Source organism: Bacillus rossius, chromosome 12 (assembly GCF_032445375.1).
Source record: "Bacillus rossius redtenbacheri isolate Brsri chromosome 12, Brsri_v3, whole genome shotgun sequence".
NCBI classification, from domain to species: Eukaryota; Metazoa; Arthropoda; class Insecta; order Phasmatodea; family Bacillidae; genus Bacillus; species Bacillus rossius.
The window spans coordinates 17,187,473-17,208,140 of record NC_086339.1 but is presented as its reverse complement, the minus strand read 5'-3'; positions in this window follow the sequence as shown (position 1 = coordinate 17,208,140).

Genomic DNA, 20,668 nt, shown 5'->3' with positions numbered 1-20,668 from the left:
TTACGAAAATTCCGATCGCATGAGGAGGAATAAATAGGTACCAAACTAACAGGTGACAGATGACTATCACGGAGGTCCAAAGTAAGGGGGATTGGGTTTGCAATATTTGTCATTTTAATAATTGAATTCAGAACGACAACAATCCCTGACCTCCGCTTTCCTATTTGAATTTAAAAAAATAGAAATATAAACATTTAACAACATTCTAGAATTAGCCTCTACGATGTGTTTTATTGTCCAATTGCTAACCTGTTGACTTCAACTTCAGAACGCATAGGCACCCGCCCCATGGACTAACATCTCCGTGTGCTCTATCAACTTTTTTATTAGTTTAAAATGTACGTTGCCAAAACTAAGAAAGTAAAAAATATATATATATTTTTTGCCAAAATATTTCTTATTGTTACACAAGTTTATTATAAATTAAACATATTATGCTTCAAATTTTCCAATAGAAGTAAAACATATTTGTCACAAAATAATTAAAAACATTATCTGAATATAAGTTAATGAAAAATACGGTAGTTGTAGTGTCACTTCATACCGCTAGATTATTATTTGTCACTCGCTTGCCTGTGTTGATAGCATAGAGCTGCCCGCATTGGCTTATACTGTATTTCTTTAAAGTCTTTTTTTGTTACAAATTGACCAAATTTTGGGCGTCATGTGTACCTATAATGTTGGTGGGTTTGTCATCTTTAGCCTACGTGCAAAGTATTGCGACGTATGGTTATACTTTGCCTTTTCCGTTACTGGCAGTACGGGGAGGGGCTAGACCTATAGCCTCTCTCTGGGTAAATGAGACTCATTCGCTCGAAAAGAACCAAGCATTTCAAAATTAAAAAAATTTACTCGAAGGAGTAGTTTCCTTTATTGGTATGTTAGGTCTAAATATGTTTCTCTATTGTTGTTAATAATATACTTTAAATTCATAATATAAAATTATTTGTTGTTGTTATGAATGGTTTTTATTAGTTAAATTAGTTCTTGTTTAGCTATCAAAATCTTCAAAAGTAAATTTATAATTCAACAGCAGAATGAACTGGTAGTGTGTGGTGGTGTCACACAAAGTTTTGAATTAACAGGTTTTTTGAAGCCTTTGTCGAAAACAGAGAAAAAAAATGTATTTTCAGAAAACTCAGAAAAAATAATTTTTTTCAGAATATAGGAAAAGATTTTTTTTTTTTAGTTATGAATTATATCCTGAAAAAGGCTACAAACGAAAGGCTCATTAAAATTTGTAAACGACCTTATCTCAGGCTTTCGATTGATATTGGGATTGAAATATAAATTTTTGGTTCTCAAAACCACTAAAAAAATTAATCATTTGATAATTTTTTCCTGCAAACTACTACCAGCCATGATTGCACTACAAAATCAATTATAATCATGGGAAAAACACAAAATTACCAAAGCAAAGTCATTTAGGAAACTACCCTCCTAAACACCAAGCGTAAGAAAGAAGTTTAAGTGAGAGTTACCCTATCTTTGGAATGTTTTATATAATCTAAATATATATAACTCAAAGGTGACTGACTGACATAGTGATCTATCAACGCACAGCCCAAACCACTGGACGGATCGGGCTGAAATTTGGCATGCAGGTAGATGTTATGACGCAGGCATCCGCTAAGAAATGATTTTGATTAATTCTACCCCCAAGGGGATAAAATAGTGGATGAAAGCGAAATACCACTCACTGACTAACTCATCACGAGATCTCTAAAAATATACACCCGATTGACTTGAAATGTAGCATAGTTATTCATTTTGTGATGTAGACGCTCACTAAGAACGGATTCTGCGGAAATCCGATCCCAAGGGGAGTTTCGGGGGCGTAATATATCAAAATTTCCAGTTTTTGGTAGGAAATCACCATGGCAACGGCTGTTGCTTTGTTGATGCTTCATTCGTCTCTATGGCAATGACTATTTCATTGTTAGTGCAGTCCTCATCACCGTTGAAATTTTGCGGGTACTTTAAATATCAAAAATTGCCCTTTTTTTCAAGTATTATCGTCGGTCTAATTAGTAAACCTCGTAACTCCACTTTTTGTCAAAAAATTTTTTTTGGTACTATTATATACTCAGTTATGTGTTCTATTACCATTCCAAAGATCATAACAATAAACAATCCCTATGGGCTACAATCCTATTTTCAGAAAACCTCTTATCTCCAGCTGTCGATTTTCTGCATATTAGCATACCTCGTAACTCCATTTTGTTAGTAAACAAACACAGTGTTATTGTTGCACTGTCTATTAATTTTTTAAAAATATTATTCTAATTGTTTCGATATTGTTTGAACGTATGGAGCAGGTAGGCCTACATTTTATTATTATCTCACACTTTAACTATTGTCCATCGGTTATTTATGCGTGCAAAACACTTATTGCAATAAATTATACTTTTCAAACTTTTGTAATACAGGCCATAATATCAAATGTTTTTGGAGGTAATGTCTAAACTATTTTATACAATTTAGCTATCCATTCTTCATTTCAGAATGTCAAGAGCCAATAATGATTTCGGCATGGATCTCATGAGTATTCCTTGTAGAACATCATACATTCTTTACGATATTGGCACTTTCATTGTTTTCTTTTACTGTTTTCGATTTGAAAGCCAAAGATGGCTTCTGTTATCTGTGGAACGAGACTGAGATGGGCCTTGGTTCAAATGAGTTTGCTACAATAATTTGCAACTTCATCTTGTCGCAACTACCTTTGAGGAACGATGCCGACAAATTGATACTGTATAGTGATGGTTGCTGCTATCAGAACAGAAATGTGACTATCGCCAATGCACTCTTACAGATATCGGTGACAAAGTGTGTAACGATAAAGAAAAAGTTTCTGGAGGTCGGACACACACAAATGGAGGCAGACTCCATGCACTCGAAGAAAAAAAAAAGCTGAAAAACAAGAAGATTAATGTTCCAGCTGACTACATTGCAACTTTCAGGGAAGCACACAGAAATCCACGTCCATATGAAGTTCATTATTTGACTCACAGTTTTTTTTTAAATTTGATCATGCTCAAGTGTATAGCTCTATCAGACCAGGCAGAATAACTGGGGATCCATGTGTTACCGACATCAGAGCCTTGAAGTACACTCCAGATGGGGTTATTTCCTACAAGTTGGGTTTCACAGAAGAGTGGAAGAACTTGCCTATTCTCAAAAAGAACATTACTGATAAGCCATTTAATCGTTTGCCAGCACTGTACACTGAGAGGCTGAAGATAAAGAAAACTAAATACGACCATTTGCAGTCCCTGAAAACAACTATGGAGTCAGACTATCACTTATTTTATGATAGCCTTCCTATTAAAAACTGAAGCATTGATTTCTGAGGGGTAATTTTTTTTTTTTACTATTTATTGGAGTAATATTTATTGCCTCAGTTATCAGTATTTAAAAGCTAGTTTTATCTTGATGTTCTTTCAAACGAATTCATAGTCAATGTTGATTTTATGTACTATACAATATTGCTGTTGTGTATTGTATACTGTCCTTACTGTTCAATATCGGAAATAACCCTTGTATTGTTAGAGATACTTTTTTATAATACACTAATAAATTTAGTGCTATAACTATTCATCTCAAAATTGTTCTAATATCAACATTAAGTTTACGCCAATAAGAAGATTTATATCTTATCAAACCTCGTATCTCCATATTTAGTTTGAATTTATGATTGTAAAACCTCGTAACTCCATTAAAAAAAGGTTTAATAATTAAAAACTGACACAGAGTTTGTTGACAAACGTCAGAGGGTGTTTTAACTTTTATGTGATGAATTAAACACATATTTAGTACAAACAAAAAAGTTATTCAGTTTTTTGCTTCTCTTTTAAAATTTGTCTTCAGGGAGTTACGAGGTTTGCTAATTAGACCGACGATATACTATATTTTACAGACTGGAAACTTCACAGTCATGTTCCTTATGTTACGCAGGATGACATTTTCCGAAAATTAGATCCCATGGGTGGTTAAAACCAGGCAACAGTGGGTACTTTGTCTGCGTGAGAACAGGATTTTGCATTGTTCATGCCTTCTGCGTCTCCATGGCAACGGGCATCGCGCGGCAGTGGCGTATACCCACAAGGAGGGGCATGTATAATGAGCGGCGCAAGAGTGTACTGCCTGCAGACTGCCGTAGCGAAGTACGGGTACATCAGTTGTTCGTTGCGTGCACGAGTCGGGAAACCATCGGCGCTATTCATTTTCTCTCCGGTACATTATACAGCATTGTAATAAATTTTCACTGAATTTTTATTTATTTACCATTACTGTAAATGGGAGATGAGGCTTATTTTTTTTCCATTAGTATAGCCGTGCGAAGCCGGGTCGGGCAGCTAGTACCTTATAATCGCCTTATCTATTGATGTCAACTAATTTAAAATGAATGAGAATTGGTCTTTTTCCTTCTGCCATTTATAGATAATTTTTACACATTTCTCCATACATAATTTTTTTATTATGTTTTTTTTAAACGTACACCGTCAGGACACAAAATAATATTGTATCTGTCCCTATACAATTACATCGCATCTAGATGCAGTAAGTTGTGTAAGTCAGTAACCATAATTTAATTAAATAAATAAAATCAGGGTTTTTTCATCTAATATTAAAATATGGTTCTGGATCCTTATCAGTGCCATAAAACACATTGAATAATTCCGTATGAGAAATTGAGATTTAATTTTTGGTGTGTAACATCTTAGCTCTCGGTATACGGCTTTTGGTAGGAGTAATTTCGTGAATGTAACAGGAAGTCGCATGAAACGGAAATGTGTGACCACATTGATGCCATCTGTGGCGGATGACGGGCACAAAATTTCACAAAGTCAAAGGTAAACTTTATAGTATGAACTGTATAATTATTTTTTAAAATATGATCAGTATTTTAATAAAATTAACTGTTGAAAATCAGGTCCAAAGCCAGGGTTGAGTAATTTTTTCAAGTCCTTTTTCGTTTTAATCGGAGCCGTTTCATTATATAGTATAGATATCGGTCTGCTAATCAAATGTTTCAATAGTCGACGTAGCTGCTCCGGCAGCGAATTCTAGCGGCGGGCGCGGAAACTACGTGCGATTCGCGTCAAGAAATGTAGTTGAAAACACAATCACGCTCGGCATTATTTTAAAGAATTAATTCTGTGTTAAATCTCCTGTCCGCCTTTCGTACTACAAGTGTATTTGCAACATGAAAACACTTGAATTTGCTCGTTACCGAGTTCAGATGTTACACATCACTGGCGAGTGAAGTAGAGCCTGGTTGGGTTTTCAGAAGGTTGGTAAGTATGTACGTTTCCTCGGCTGATGCAAAGAATCGAACGATGTGACTCGCTGCTCCACTTTGATTCGTGCGGAGTTATTGCGACCGCGCTCTCTGGCGGCAGTCAGGTTAACTAACGCCCTGGTTTCGTGGTCCTCCCTGGGGGGGGGGGGGGCCGCGCTTCCCCCACCCCTCCTAAACCCGCCCTCCTTCTCCAGCCCAAGGGCTCGTACAAGAAGATGTAATTAATGCTTACAACTCTTAATTTTATTCCGCCGCTATTATCGCCGTCTGCGGGCGGGGAGCCGGCAGCCTCGGCGCCCGGGTCAAGAAGCGTCTAAGCGCCACTGGAGCGAGCCGGCAGCGGATGGAACCCGGCCATAAACGTCAAGTGACCTTGGGTGCTGTTTTTGGTTTTAAAGGTTTGGTTTCTTTCATTCATTAATTAGTTTGCTTCCATGTTGAACTGGATTCGTAATTTAACTATGGGCTTAAGTCGAAAAGGGTTTATTATTAGTGTTTTGATCTTCAATTTCAAGTTATTTTCCGACGATGACATGAGCAAGGAGCAAGTGCGTACTCGTTTTGATGTAATGTTTATAGTAGCAATATATACATATACAAATATATATTAGGGATTTGTGAGTGGTTTCCTTACAGTAAAGAAATTTATTACAAATTATTAGATTCAACACGTTATTTCAAAATTATACCACGAGATAACGTGCTCTCATTTCATGGAGGTGTGTAAATATAGGCTAGAGTTCCAAATGTTTGTATAGATAAGGCGCGTTTAATACAAGCTGATATTTTTCTGTTTTTTTCAATTTTCTTTTATTAAAGAGACATTTCTAAAAATGTAACTTCATACTTCCCTTGCATTCGTTGCTCTGCTACTAATACGTTCAACACACACGCATGCATATATATTATCATGGTAAAAGGCGTGAAAATGACGACAATTGCAAACTCTTCCGCGCCATTTTACACCCATGATATTACACTAAGTGAATATCTGTTCAAATTATTCGTGTCATAATGACGAATGCAAGGGAGTTATCGAGTTACAATTTCAGATATAAATATTAAATCAAAGTAATATAGAGAGAAAAAAATAAAAACAAAATATACATTATAGCTATTTATTCAGTGCCAGAGATGTAGCCTATAACATCTAACATCGGTAACGAGAAAATTTATGGGTTCTCGTGTTTAACATTTATAACACGAAACTCGGACACAAAACTTAACAGTCACAAAACACAGTCAGTCGCACCTGTATTTTCGTACCATGTGCGTCTCTACCTGAGGATGGGAGCTGATATCAGTTCCCGAAATGTCGCTTGTTTCTGTTTTGGAAAAAATATTGTGTTTGTTTCGTCTTTTCGTTTTGTCGCGTTTTTGTCTCGTTTCAAATGTTGTGCTGAATTTTTTTGGGTTCAATATTTTTGTGCTGTCATCATTTGTGGGGATTTTTCGTTCACTTAGTCCATTTTTCTTTTTTTCTTTGTTTGTTGACCATATTCCTGTTATGTAATATTATCTGGTGTTTATATCCTGTTGACAACAGCAATTTTTTGCTTAATTTGTGTTTTTTGTCTTTTGGGTATTTTTTTTTGTTTTCTTCTACAGAAAAAGTGCTTAGCAATGGCGTATGTCCAAAAGATTACATCAAGACAAAACTTAACGCACAATTATTTGAAATAATACCGAGCATGAAAAATCTATAGGCCTACGCCATCGGTTTTACTTTTTAAGAACTGTCACACTTGAGAGAGATCAAGGATTGGGTCCGAATCAAAGTATGCAGTCGTTCATTTGCGACCTTGTGTACTTCACCAACCCTTGTGGTGCACTCGACGAATCCGGCCGTGTTCCTTGCTTGGCGTCTTCGGATCATGGTTTTATTTAAAATTCTACCTTTGTTCCGTAGTGACGATCGGAGTGTGCTGTATGTGCATGTAATAGTTTAAAGTTCACTATAAACGTGTTAAAAAAAAGTCAAACGGATTAATTTTTGCTATTCATATACAAATAATTAAAAATGATTTTACAAGCCTCTAAATTGCTGAAATGTTGTATCAAATATATCCTACAAATGTTTAACGGGATGGCGAAGTTTCTCTAACTCGAATGACGCAGATTCATTTACTTCCATGCTTGCATACTTCACTTCCAGCTCGGACAGACATTGTGAAGTCACTTCCAGGGATGAGCTCAGACTGATTCAGAGACGGTCTCGCGCGGCTAGCAGGCACTAGGCCGAAAGTCATTTCGGCCTAGTGTATTTCGGCATAGTGCCTTCTGGCTTAGTGCCTTTCGGCCTAGTAGGTACCTTTCGGCCTATTGCTTTCGGCCTAGTACCTTTAAGCCTAGTTCCTTCTGGCCTAGTGCCTTCTGGCTTAGTGCCTTTCGGCCTAGTAGGTACATTTCGGCCTAGTGCATTTAAGCCTAGTTCCTTCTGGTCTAGTGCCTTCTGGCTTATGTGCCTTTCGGCCTAGTATGTACATGTCGGCCTAGTGCCTTTAAGCCTAGTTCCTTCTGGTCTAGTGCCTTCTGTCTTATGTGCCTTTCGATCTAGTAGGTACCTTTCGGCCTAGTGCCTTTAAGCCTAGTTCCTTCTGGTCTAGTGCCTTCTGGCTTATGTGCCTTTCGGCCTAATAGGTACCTTTCGGCCTAGTGCATTTGAGCCTAGTTCCTTCTGGCCTAGTGCCTTCTGGCTTATGTGCCTTTCGGCCTAATAGGTACCTTTCGGCCTAGTGCCTTTGAGCCTAGTTCCTTCTGACCTAGTGCCTTCTGGCCTATGTGCCTTTCGGCCTAATAGGTACCTTTCGGCCTAGTGACTTTTGGCCTAGCGCCTTGTTGCTTAGTGCCTTCTGGCTTAGTGCCTTTCGGCCTAGTGCCTTTCGGCTAAATCACTGTTGGCCTAGTGCCTATCGGCTAAATGACCATTGGCCTAGTTCATTTCGGTATAGTGCATTTCGGCTAAATAACTGTTGGCCTAGTACCTTTCGGCATAGTGATTTTCAGCCTACTGCCGCGTCCCCCCTCGAGCCAGGTTGTCGTTCCTTCAGACTTTCTCGCGATCGCCGGAAGAGCCTGTCGCTTGAGTCGCTCTGCGCCCGCGGCCAGCGGATCGCCGGGGAGGAGGGATTTGTAATTTGTGATCCAGAAAATCAGTTTGGGGATGTGGCGGTTTCTACGCCGCGCGCGGTGGTGTTGGCCGGAGGACTCGTGAGAGAGAGAGAGAGAGAGAGAGAGAGAGAGAGAGAGAGAGAGAGAGAGAGAAGGGAAATGAAAGTGGGGGAGAGATGGGATAAACGCGCCGCGCCGGAGAGGATTAGTGGAGAACTTGGCGCATCTTCCTTCGACCCCTTCCACCCTTCCACCCTTCCCCTTCAAAGCAGATTTCGTTTCACTTGCCACCATGCTGGCCGACTCTCATTGGTTCTTCGGTCGTAGACTAATGGCGACATAGGCCGAGTCTTTTATCCTGCGCATGCTCCCACAATGTTTTTTTTTTTTTTTTTAATGGAACAGAAGTATTCATGAAGAATTACAGATACTTACATGTAAATTTTGTACATTAACATGTAAACAACTATGTCACTACAAAATATTGTTCGCAGTAAAACTGGGTTCGGATTCTTACCCGCGGGCATTTATGCTTTGTGTGGTCTACGTAGGTACGTACCTCCAATGGATAAAGTTATTCGTAAACCGTTCCACGATTACTGCTCACATTAATAAGAATAATACAACAAAATAAAGTTAATTTATTGAATATTGGATTACATTTAACATGGTTAAATAAAATATATGCTTGAATGAAACTTCAATTCAAATATAAAATTATGTTCTAATTTTCTTAAGAAAAAAATTATTATTTCGAGAGAAAAAAATTTATTTCATATATGCAAAAATACCCACAGCCATTTTTGTACAAAGTTACAACATCGTTGCTGTAGTAAGGTACCCGCGGGTAATAAGTAGAGACCGGAAGAATTCGCGGATTGAATGCCTCTACGACATCCTGTACTTACTCTGGCGAATGCCGCCTGCTCATTGGCTGCTGACTTGCGAGTCGTCTCGACTGGGTAGACTGTGATTCGATTCTCCTGTGATTGAGGGTATCTCATTGGCCCGCGATCCTCCAGATCAAAAGTGAACCAATGGCAGAAGCAGCACAAAAGGTAAAGCCAACTAAGTGTTCGCCCTCGCGTGAGAAACATCTGTCCATCGCGAGCTCCGCCGCCGGCTGCGTTTTCATTCAACAGGGACGGGATCCGAGTGAAACATTTTAATTTTTCCTTCCTCCGGGAAACGAGAAACCAACTCAAAGAGCGTCTGGAGGAGTCCTGTAATTAACAGTTTTTAATTACTTCCGCCTCCCTCCGATATTCCTCAGGGAGGAGTACTTCTCGCCGGGTCAGCGCGCGTTCTGATAACAGCCTACCGCCGCGAGAATATACCCCGCTGTCATCTGTCAGCTCCCTTTCCAGCTTACTCGTTTCTTCATGAAATATCCTGAATTTCTCTCGGCATTTTCCACTCTGTAGATTTGTTTTGTCAATGTTACAGAAATATAGATGTCAAATTACAGATATTTGTAAATGTGTACAACAACTAAGTACATCACTACAAAATAGTGTTCACATTAATACGCGGAAGTTTAACTTAAAATATGTATTGAATAGTTACGGAACTACGAGTATAAGAACGTTGTTTATGTTTTGCTTCAAAAAATTATTTTATGTTATACATTTTACAAATTAAAAATTGTTTCGGTTTGTCTTTAGTTACCTTATTTTTATTTCTGTAGGAAACATGTAGAACTGTCAGGGCATTACTTAGAGCAAATAAAAACACTCTCTCGTATATCGCTTCATTAAATAACACAATCCAGCTTCAGCCTTTACAAGAAGGGACGCTAGGTCAAGCAAATTGTGACTAAATGGATAGCATATTACAGAAAGTAAGATTTCAGAAGATATTATATTCCTTGCCAAAGTCATTGTCATATTATGAAGAAATTACCGGTCATTATGACTTGCTGTGGTCCCCAACGACCAACGATTACGTCAAATAATGCATTATTATCATGCGCACTTACAGGCAAGCTGCCATTAAAACACCATAGCGTACATTATGTCGTTACGAAAGCCTCAGCGTTTGAATACCCAAATAAACTTAATTTGCTCTTTACAACACCATCTGTTTGCCTGATACGTTAGCCAAAGCTGTAATGTTTGTTTTTAATACATAATGCATGTTGTAGTGGGACATGTACCTAGTTAAATTATTGTCACAGACAAATCGTGAGAACTTGATAAGAGTACGTTCCCGCGTGGACTGTTTTACACACACAGGTGAGAGACTGCAAGCCGCTGGTAATTTAGCGTCGTTAAGCCAAACCAAGTCTGGCGGCCGCGGAAAGAATTCGAACTCGTCCGTTGTTTCGCTGGGTTTGATTGCCGCGGGAACGTAAAAACTTCCGGAACGTTTACAACACTCGTGAGGCTGCCTTAAACGTCTTCAGTCGCAACCGTAAACGCTGGAAGTCTCAACGGCGTGACGGACGCGATGCTAAATAACCCGACGAGACGGGCTATGAATAGTGCGTGATATATTTGGTACTATAGCCATTAAAGCTCTACCGATGTTCTGCAGTCCACACATAAAAAATTTTTTTGTACTTTTACGAAAGATTTCTTTGGAAATCAGTTGCCAAGAAATAGTTTGTAAAACAACAAGAAAAGATATTGTAACTTTGTACAATATATAACAATGGTTAATTTTGCATATATGAAAGACGTTTTGAGATAATACAGATTTTTTTTTTTACGAAAATTGACGCATATTATTACATTTTAATTTATGTTTCATTCGGGCATTCATTTTTAAACCACGGGAAAGATAATCGAAAGTTTGATAATTTGACTTAATTTTGTTTTATTATGCTTATTAATGTGCGCAGTTAATACTGAGAAGTTATTCAGGGAACGGTTTACAAATAACTTTAACTAACATGAACACTATTTTTTGTAGTTTTCATGTAGAAACATCTGTAATTCTACAATTACAAAACGTCCCGCAGTTTGTGTTCCATCTCCTCCGACACTCCTGCAGACGTTGTTCTCCTCCTGGGAGGTTCGGCGAGAGGAGGGGCAGGGCTCCTGCTTTATGTTGCGGCCCGGGCTGGGTGCGGGAAGGTGGAGCTGAGCTCAGCAGTCTTCACCCCTGCACCCGGAGACACGGAGACGCGTCCCGTAATCACCAACCGCCGAGCGCGGGCGCTGCCAGGGGGTGGAGGGGGTCTGGGGTTTATTCGGCGGCCCGGAACCAATCTAGACCGCAGGGCCCGCTCCCTGGGGAAGCTGTAAGAGAGGAGAGTGGCGGATGAGCCGTGGTCCGGTCGTTTCAAAGCCACGCCCTCCCCCTCTTTTCGGATTCTCCTGTGCGTCCCGCTGACTTTGCGGCGTGCCCATTCAATTTTCCGCCTTCTAGCGTTTCTATTACCTTTCTATTAGTTGCGCCTCGCCGGACCTCGCGATGATTATGACGGCGCGTGATCAGAGACGTCGGCGCGGTGTGTCGCGGGGAGGGATGCCGGCGAGGTTGGCGCCCCTGGGGCTCCTTCTGCGCCAGCCAATCAGGGGGGGAGCTGAATTGTTGCCCCTTGGATGGACAGCCCTTCAGGATTTTTCTGACAGTGGTTAGTTTAGGTTAGCTTAGGTTAGGTTAGGTTAGGTCACTTTACAAACTAACCACTGTCAGAAAAATCCTGAAGGGCTGCCCATCCAAGGGGCAACAATTCAGACAACCTTTAAAAAACACTACTGTAAGAAAAATCCTGATGGGCTGCCCATCCAAGGGGCAAAAATTCAGACAACCTTTCAAAAACAACCACTGTCAGAAAAATCCTTAAGGGCTGCCCTTCCAATGGGCAACAATTCAGTCGCCCCCAATCAGGTGCAAGGTCGCCGCGACGTCAACGCGACGAAACACGCGCCCCCGGTGGTTATAGCTTCGGCGGATAGCAAAACGGAAACCTCACGGAAATAAACTTCAAAAATATTTACCTACTTGGAAAAAATTTAAGCTGAAAAAAAGAAAATTCCGTTTTACGTCTGGGTACACTTTCACATTTGTAGTGTGCCTAACGTTCATTTTTAATTTTTTTTAGCATAGCTAACAGCGAACTTATTATCTGTCCCTTTAATCTAAAATAAACTTAATTTCACCTTATGCAATAGACGACTAAATGTTAGGTATATTGTTATGCACTTAAAATGTCAACAGGTAATAAAAGGGCCTACTCTGTTTTTAGGGCATTTTATATTGCAGTTTATGGACGCATTTGGCTTGGGACGACTTGCCATAATTAGAGTTGGTCGTGTTTATGACGTCGTGGGATTGTAACCCTGTGCTATTGACTCTGTGCTGAAACGCTGTAGGTGCCTAATGGGTTTTGTCGTGTCGTGTCTGTCGTAGTGTTGTAACTCCAGCTTAAGAAAAAATATTTTATGCTGCGGCCGCACTGTCGGAAGAACATTCGTGTCGGGTGTTCGGTCATCCGACAATGTTCTCCACAAAGGCGTCGAATCAAATCGCGCGTGGCTTAAGTCTGCGCTGTGACTTGAATAGCGAAGCGCGGCCGCACAAACGAAGTTTGCTTGGTCGCGCAAATTTGGTGACGGTACCCTCTAGCAGACGAGACAATATGTCGGATCCATGATGGTGACCTCCAGCAGACGAAAATAACATGGCCGCCATGCCGTCATACTGGATGATGTAATATCTGCCTGGGCATTTGTGGTGGGAGGTCAGTCTGTCGATGGCTTCCGTGGAAGAAGGATCCGCGCAAATTTGCCGGCAGCGGCGCGACAGGCGTTCGCGTTCGCCCGGACACATCGCGATATGACAAACTGCTCGGTCAGACTTCGCGCGACGACGCGAACATTCGCGCAACTCCGACGGTGTGGCCGCAGCATCGCCGAAGGTATTGCGTCGAATTACTACAACCAACTCTTTCTACTGCGAGGAGCTAGGAACTGCCAACGTCACCAACTTTCAGCACCCGAAAAAAAAATTGCGGGAATATTTCTTTACCACGCCAGGCGGTGGTTAATAAGTATGAATCGGATTCTCTGACACGTATTGTTGATTTTTTTGACGGTTTTTTTCCGTCATTACTTTTCTTAACGGGTATTCATAAAATTCTAACTCGATGTCTCCCCTGTATTGGTAGCTCTGCCCAAGGGCGTCGCCAGGGGGGGAAGGGGGGGGGAACTGCCCCCCTACCCCCCTGGCGACGCCCTGGCAGTTTCCTCCCCCCCCCTAGAGCCCTAGAGATTAAAAAAAAAAGTAGTCAAATCCAAAATAAAATACATACTTTTCCTACAACTCCCCCCCCCTTGGCCTCTGCCACAAATATTTTCAAGAGATATTCACTTAGTGCAATATCTTAAATGTGAGAAATCGCACACGCAATGGTAATTACCGCCTTCTAACACCCATCAGTAGTATGTAATGTTCCTCCTGAAACAGGTTCCAGGCTGTGGTGGGAGGTGGGGGTCAATGACCGACCGCTTTGACGTCACGGCGGCCATATTGGATACATTGAGCTTGACCTTGACCTTTTACCTCAGTCCCCATTTTGAATTTCGACATCTTGGAATCGAGCACCCCAAATCCCCGAAAATACCAACTTTCGTTACGGCCGCCATCTTGAAAATCCGTAAAAAATATCCCATTTTAATGGGAAAAAATTTATAATTAATAACAATTTAATTAATAATTTTTTAATAAAAAGAACTTCCTCAATTTTGAGATTTGTCCGCCGTTTTGAAAATCCGTAATTTTTTCCTACTTTAATAAAAATAATTACTTAATCAAATTTTGATAGTAAAATTTATAAAAGGTACTGAGTTAGAACCCGGCGAGGTCATTCGATTAAAAATGACGACGGATTCTTCCTCCACGGAAGCCATCGACAGACTGACCTCCCACCACTAATGCCCAGGCAGACATTACATCATCCAGTATGACGGCATGGCGGCCATATTATTTTCGTCTGCTGGAGGTCGCCATCATGGATCCGACATATTGTTTCGTCTGCTAGAAGGTACCGTCACCATATTAGTTTAATCGTTACCCGTTAGAGCGCAGTAGTATATACTATGCCATCCACCATCTTTTCGGCCGTCTTGGGTGCCATCTTGAAAATATGTAAATTTTTAGCTAGAAATTCGGGAAAAAAATCCCAAAAATCATATAAATCGTTTTAAAAATAATATCCTTGGTTATATACTATTAATATTGAATAATGAGTATTTATTTTAAAATTTAATTTGACTTGATTTGTATCTAACCGAATGTACATATTTATAAAATCACTCCAGTCATTTAATAATTTTATTTTTATTAATTATTTTAATGCAAAATTAATGTTAGATTTTTTAGTACGCCAAGTCTAAGTATACCTAACTCTAATGCACGTACATAAAAACACGGTCCCATTTTTTTTTTTTTTAAGTTTCAAAACCACCTCCTTGCACTAAATTGTTATATACTGGGACTACAAATTTTTGTTACACAATCAGTATGTAGGTAAAAATTAAAATAATAAATTCAAACTTGCTTTAATTTGGGGGGGGGGGGGGGTTTATGAAGCATGACTTAGGAGGTTAAAAATTTTAATCAGCTAGCTTTGACTATTCATATTGTTATATATGTATACACTATGCTAACTTTTAGCAAGTTATTTTAAAATACGGCTAATTTAAGCAGAGAACATGCCAAGTGTCCGCAGCAAGCGGCGTTACCCCTCTGACGGACATAAACGGGTCACGTGATGGTTGCGGGAGAGAAGGGAACGGGTGCGGCAGGGAAGGGGGAAGAGGCAAGGGGGCGGGTCAGCCCCCCCCCCCCCCCCCCGCCACTTCCCAAACACAACTGACAGCGCCAGCGGCCGATGATGAAGACATCGCCAGAAGTCTTTCATTAGGGGCTCGAACCCCGCACTCGTAAACCCCGAGCGCGTGGGCGCGAAGGCGGCCGGCCTTGGGACGACAACGAGCTAAGTCGCTTTCCGGTGCTCGGTAGCGAAAGAAGAAAAAAAAAAGTGTCTGTATTTATGTACGGGTTAAAATTTCTTTTTGATCGAAGACGCTGGACTATCTTGAAATTTATTGGAACAAAAATTAATTAAATAAATACTCAGTATTCAATATTAATATAAATATGCGTAAAAATATTATTAAAGCAATACTATAAGCAAATAAAATGTACTCATATAGGTATATTTGTTTAAAGCAAAATTTGCATAATACAATAATCTGTAATTGGAAAGAATGTAAAGTATCTCTCTTACCGAGTTTTGAACCACAGTCATAACCACTGCGCTACGAAGGCTGACGAAATATTTTGAGGTAAATATGTATTATAAAATTGTAATTGTAAATGATTCGACCTGTTAACATTTGGAGCCTAGGGCGAAGCAATAAGAGACCGTAAATGTGTAAGGAATGCAGGTAACTAGAAGAGGGCACAGAAAAAAAATGAAAGAGACTTTCTGTTCAAGAGAACAAAACGTGAGCATTTAGTTATAACAGTTCAAGCAATAGTTTTCAGTGATAAACTTTGTAAATGTTTAAGGAGGGTGCATCGAAAAAATATCCGCAAATGATAGAGAAAATGTATCCAAATCATTCTACGTCATACCCGATGAATCTCAGCAAAACATGTTTTTTTTTTGTTGCCGCACAACAGCAAATAGTATTAGCAGTCATCGACCCACCAATAACTCGAAAGGTTCAAGAAACTACAGCTTTTAATTTTCACTACGCATCGGAAGCGATGAAGTTTCGAATTTGTAAGAAATACTTTAGAAAAACCTTCCACGTGTCTGATAGTAGAATTTGCACTGCAGCGTTAAAATTGACGCCAGTCTTGCTGTAGCCACAGGAGTTTGTTCTTCTGAAGGCAACAAACTGTATAAAACTGATGTTGTAAACCATATCATGTTTCCAGCACACAGTCCTACCAGGAAATACTTGAACTCCAATTTAAATGTCAAGGAAAATGTGTGACGTTTATTTTGTGCTGCAATGATAATGGAAAATGCCCTATAAACGTTCTACCGTCTCTTATCATCCAAATTTAATTTGCATTTTAATCCCGCTATGAAACATACCTTGCCGGTTTGTTATGGTTTAATGACTAAACTTTTGAATGCAAGTGAATGGGAGAAAGGTATAAATTAAACTGGAAAGGGAATTGCATCTTGGAAGAGCAGACAAAGACGACAAGCCAGAGTGCTTTGATTATTACTATGAGCTGACTTTTGATTTACACGAAGCTATTGCGTTCCAGAAACTATTAACTTCAGTTGCGCACTATAGAATAAACATGCATATTTACAACTTGGGTACTCATGAAATTAATGATAATACTTCATACATGTATGTTTGAAGGCTCAAGGGGATATCAATAAATTTCCGCCTGTCTGAAGAAAAACATAACCTGTCAGGCTAGCAACGTTAACATATTGTTACGCACTCAGACGATTGTGGTGGTCAATATCGTGACATCAAAGTAGCACTACCCTTAATGAATATCCTGTAAAACGTGACAGATCTGAACTCGACTAATTTCTCTTCTCCAAGACGCACGCGCATCACAGGGGGAAAAAAAAGTTCATTCAAGTAAAAAAGTAAATAGTTTTAATACTCGAACAATGAATGAATGAATAAAGCTGTAACTTCTCGTCGAAAACGGAGTCACTAAAGATAATTAGATGGGGTGAAATAAAATGGAACAGTGACGAAATGATTGTGTGGAGAAAACTGGACCACTCCGAGAAAATCCGTCGTATCTCGTCGGTAAAGTCCGTAAGTGATCTGGCCTGTTGTTAATTGTTAATGTTTTGCTGGCGGATGAATTTCACTAAAGACAAGCCAACCATTGGACTATTTATTTGATTTATGGCAATTTTTTTTTTTACCAGTTATGTGTGTTTGACCTTTTTCAAACGATACAAATTCACTCCCATTCCTTACCCAGAAAAAGCCGCTGGCATCATACTGTATTACACCGTGCTAATAGATTTGAATCACTGGTCTACATAATAATGTAGGGGCAAGATTTTTATGGTTTTATTGAAATTGTACTTCGTGTGGGTGATTCCAGAAATGTAGTTGGAAATATAATTTGCGTATAATTATTCCGCTCGACATTATTTTAAAGAATTCCGTGTTAAATTTCGTGTCCAAGTTTTGTATCATAACTGCATTTTCAGCATGAGAACACGTGAATTTGCTCGTTACCGAGCTTCGATGTCACACATCTCTGTGGCCAGTACTGAAAGATTCAATCACGTTTTTTTTTTTTTTTTTTACGTGATAACGTCTTATAAATCGATGAACGCCGGCTGCACGCACGAAAAAGCATGACTCATTGTCACGTTCCGCCTGAGCCGAGCGTGCAAGAACCGGCCAACCACCGTGCGAGAAAATCTTCTATAATATCAAACAGGTTAAGGCGGGCTTTTTAAAAGCAGCAATTTAAAAATTTGGTTTATTCGTCTAGTACCTATCGTCATTTCAAATTAGCAATTTATTGACATTGATTTGATTTCAGCTATTTCTATAACTAAATGTTCGTGATTATATTTAAACTAATTATTTAAATTAAATGTGCAAAAACTGTAACTAATGGGTATTTGAAAATTAAAAAGTATGCAATATTTCATTGATGTTTTCTTATGACGTTATCACGTAAAATTATCGTCCGTAAACCGACTTTACAGACAACCCCCTTTTTCTTCTTTGCCAGTGTATAATCTGGCAGTTTAAACGAAATTCAAGATAGGGATTGTTCGGTTGTCTTCTTTGTCGAAGCCGCGTAGAAGGAACGCTGTGGTGCAAAAAAACGAGAGAGTTGCACCGTTTTTGTCCCGAGCCGCTCGCGATAACTCCACACATTTTTACGGCTCCTTAAATGATTGCGTCGTAAAGCAGTGTTTGGCACAGTCGAGCTGCGGTGGGAATTGCTTGCGAGCGGGGGTAAAAAAAAAAAATCAAAAATATTTATGCCTACGCCTTGAAGAGCTGGAAAAGTAAGTCGGGCCTGCCGAAGGTTCAAAGAGAAAATTTGCAACGAGTGAGAGCAAAAAAAAATAACACCCCTTCCAGAAAAAAAAAATTTACTGCTCGCACATTTCACTTGCAACACAACACTTTAGGGAGTTAACAATAATTGAGTCTATTACAAGATACGAAGGTTTGCATGGTTGTAAAAAGTTAAATGTGCCTCGATGTGCTTTTTATGCACTTTTAAAATACCATTTTTATGAACACCGCAGACATTAGAGCCCTTTATTTTTTTGAGTTTTAAGCACTTTTCGAGCGTAACACGTGCTTCTGTTTTCTGCTGTACTGCATGAGTGCGCGTAAGTTTCTTTTTAAGACGTAGTGAATTTTTTCAGGATGTTTGACGTGTAACATGTGTAACATCTCGGTGTTCGGCATTTGGTAAGAGTAACTACGTGAATGGAACGGAATTCACAGGGAACGGAAATGTGTAGCCACGTTGCTGCCTTCTGTGGTGGATAGCGCAAACCGAAGTTCAAAAAAGACAGAGGTAAACGTTATAGTATTAACTGTTTAGAGAATTTTAACAATATGGGCAGTATTTTAATGAAACTCTTGTTAAAAAAAACCAAGCCTAAAGTCGGCGTTGCGTTAAGTATTTTCTCAAGTCTTTTTCGCTTTCATCGGAGATGTTTCATTATGTAGTTTTAAATTTTGTTTGGCCAAAGGAATAATTCGATAGTTGAAGTAGATGCTCCTACAGCGCATTCTAGTGGCGGGTGGGGAAACTACGTGTGATTAGCGTCTAGAAATGTTTGAAAACACGGTTTGAGTAAATTTGCCACGCTCGGCGTTATTTTAAATAATTCTACGTTAAATTTCGTGCCCGAGTATCGTAAGTTTTTTGTAACACGAGAACTCATGTATTTTCTCGTTAACGAGATTATAGTCGTACACATCACTATTTTTATTTTGTAAATTTCGTCGTGGCTGGCATATAAGTTACGGGGCCAGTCTGAATTCGGCCGACACACCACGTCTACATGTTCAACACGAATAAAGTGAGTTGAAGACATTTTGAAGTGAAATTTCATTGCTGAGGGGGCTACAATTTTCGAGCGTTACGTTAATTCCGATCACACGAGGGGAATAGTTAGGTACGTGGTGGGGGAACCGGTAGAGGAGGAGACTGCGTCAGCGGCGACGCCACTCCAACGCATGCGCTTAGCGGTCGAATGGGAAGACGGCAAGGGGAGAGTTAGTAATGACGCAGCAGTGATGCTACGGAATCATCGCAACGCATCTTGTGTTTGTCTACTCCTCAGTTTTAGTAACGGCCAACGATTGACGCTGCTATATTTAATTTATTTTCTTAAAGTAACTACATTTTATTTATTTGTGTGGAAAAGATTTATTAATTTGTGCATAACTTAATATGTATCATTCGTTTTTATGTGAAAAGTGTTTTTGAAAATGTAAAAAGACTGATAGACATATCTTATTTTTGGTGTGTGAAAACTGTGATTTAAAATGTCAGAAGTACTTATAGACTTGTGAGATAGACTTTACACCTTAGTCCTTAGTGTAATATATGTTCTATTGGAGTGGTTTCGTTTTTAATTTGAGATCATACCAGCCTCCTTACTATTCTCAATTATCATCTCCTTTAAATTAAAAAATACTAATAATTTATCTCTTTCTATACCAAATAAGCAAGAAGTTTCACTTCTGTCGCGCGTGGACTCGCAAAAAAAAAAAAAAAAAAGAAGAAGAAGAAGCCAATTTTCCAAAACTTAGAATTTCAATTTTTGGAAAAAATTACCAATTTTTAAGGTGCTGTATCTCGAGAACTATGAGACGTATAGAGCTGCAGTTGAGCTCAAATTGTAGTACATCTGGTCTTCTTTTAAAAACTGTATGATATCGCTACCATATATACCTATATATACTATTGAAATTATAAGTGATAAACCAAAGAAAATAAAAAGTACAAACATTTTGCTGTTTTTTGTTAATATCTCAAAACGCACCAGGAAATTTTGTTGGTTAACTCCAGATTCGGATTCATCAACCCAAAAACGTAAAGCATAATAATAAAACCGACTACTATAATTTTGCAACGTGAAAATACCATTTGCCTGCATTAAAGGAAGAAACTGTTAGCGTGGGCATACCATTTTGCAGTCTAATAGCAATTTCAGATTTTTTTCGCAAAAAATGTCTGTCCCTAACCATAAAAAAAAATTATTATAGTTTTAAAACAAAACACGTTTTTATTAGTTACACGCTAAAA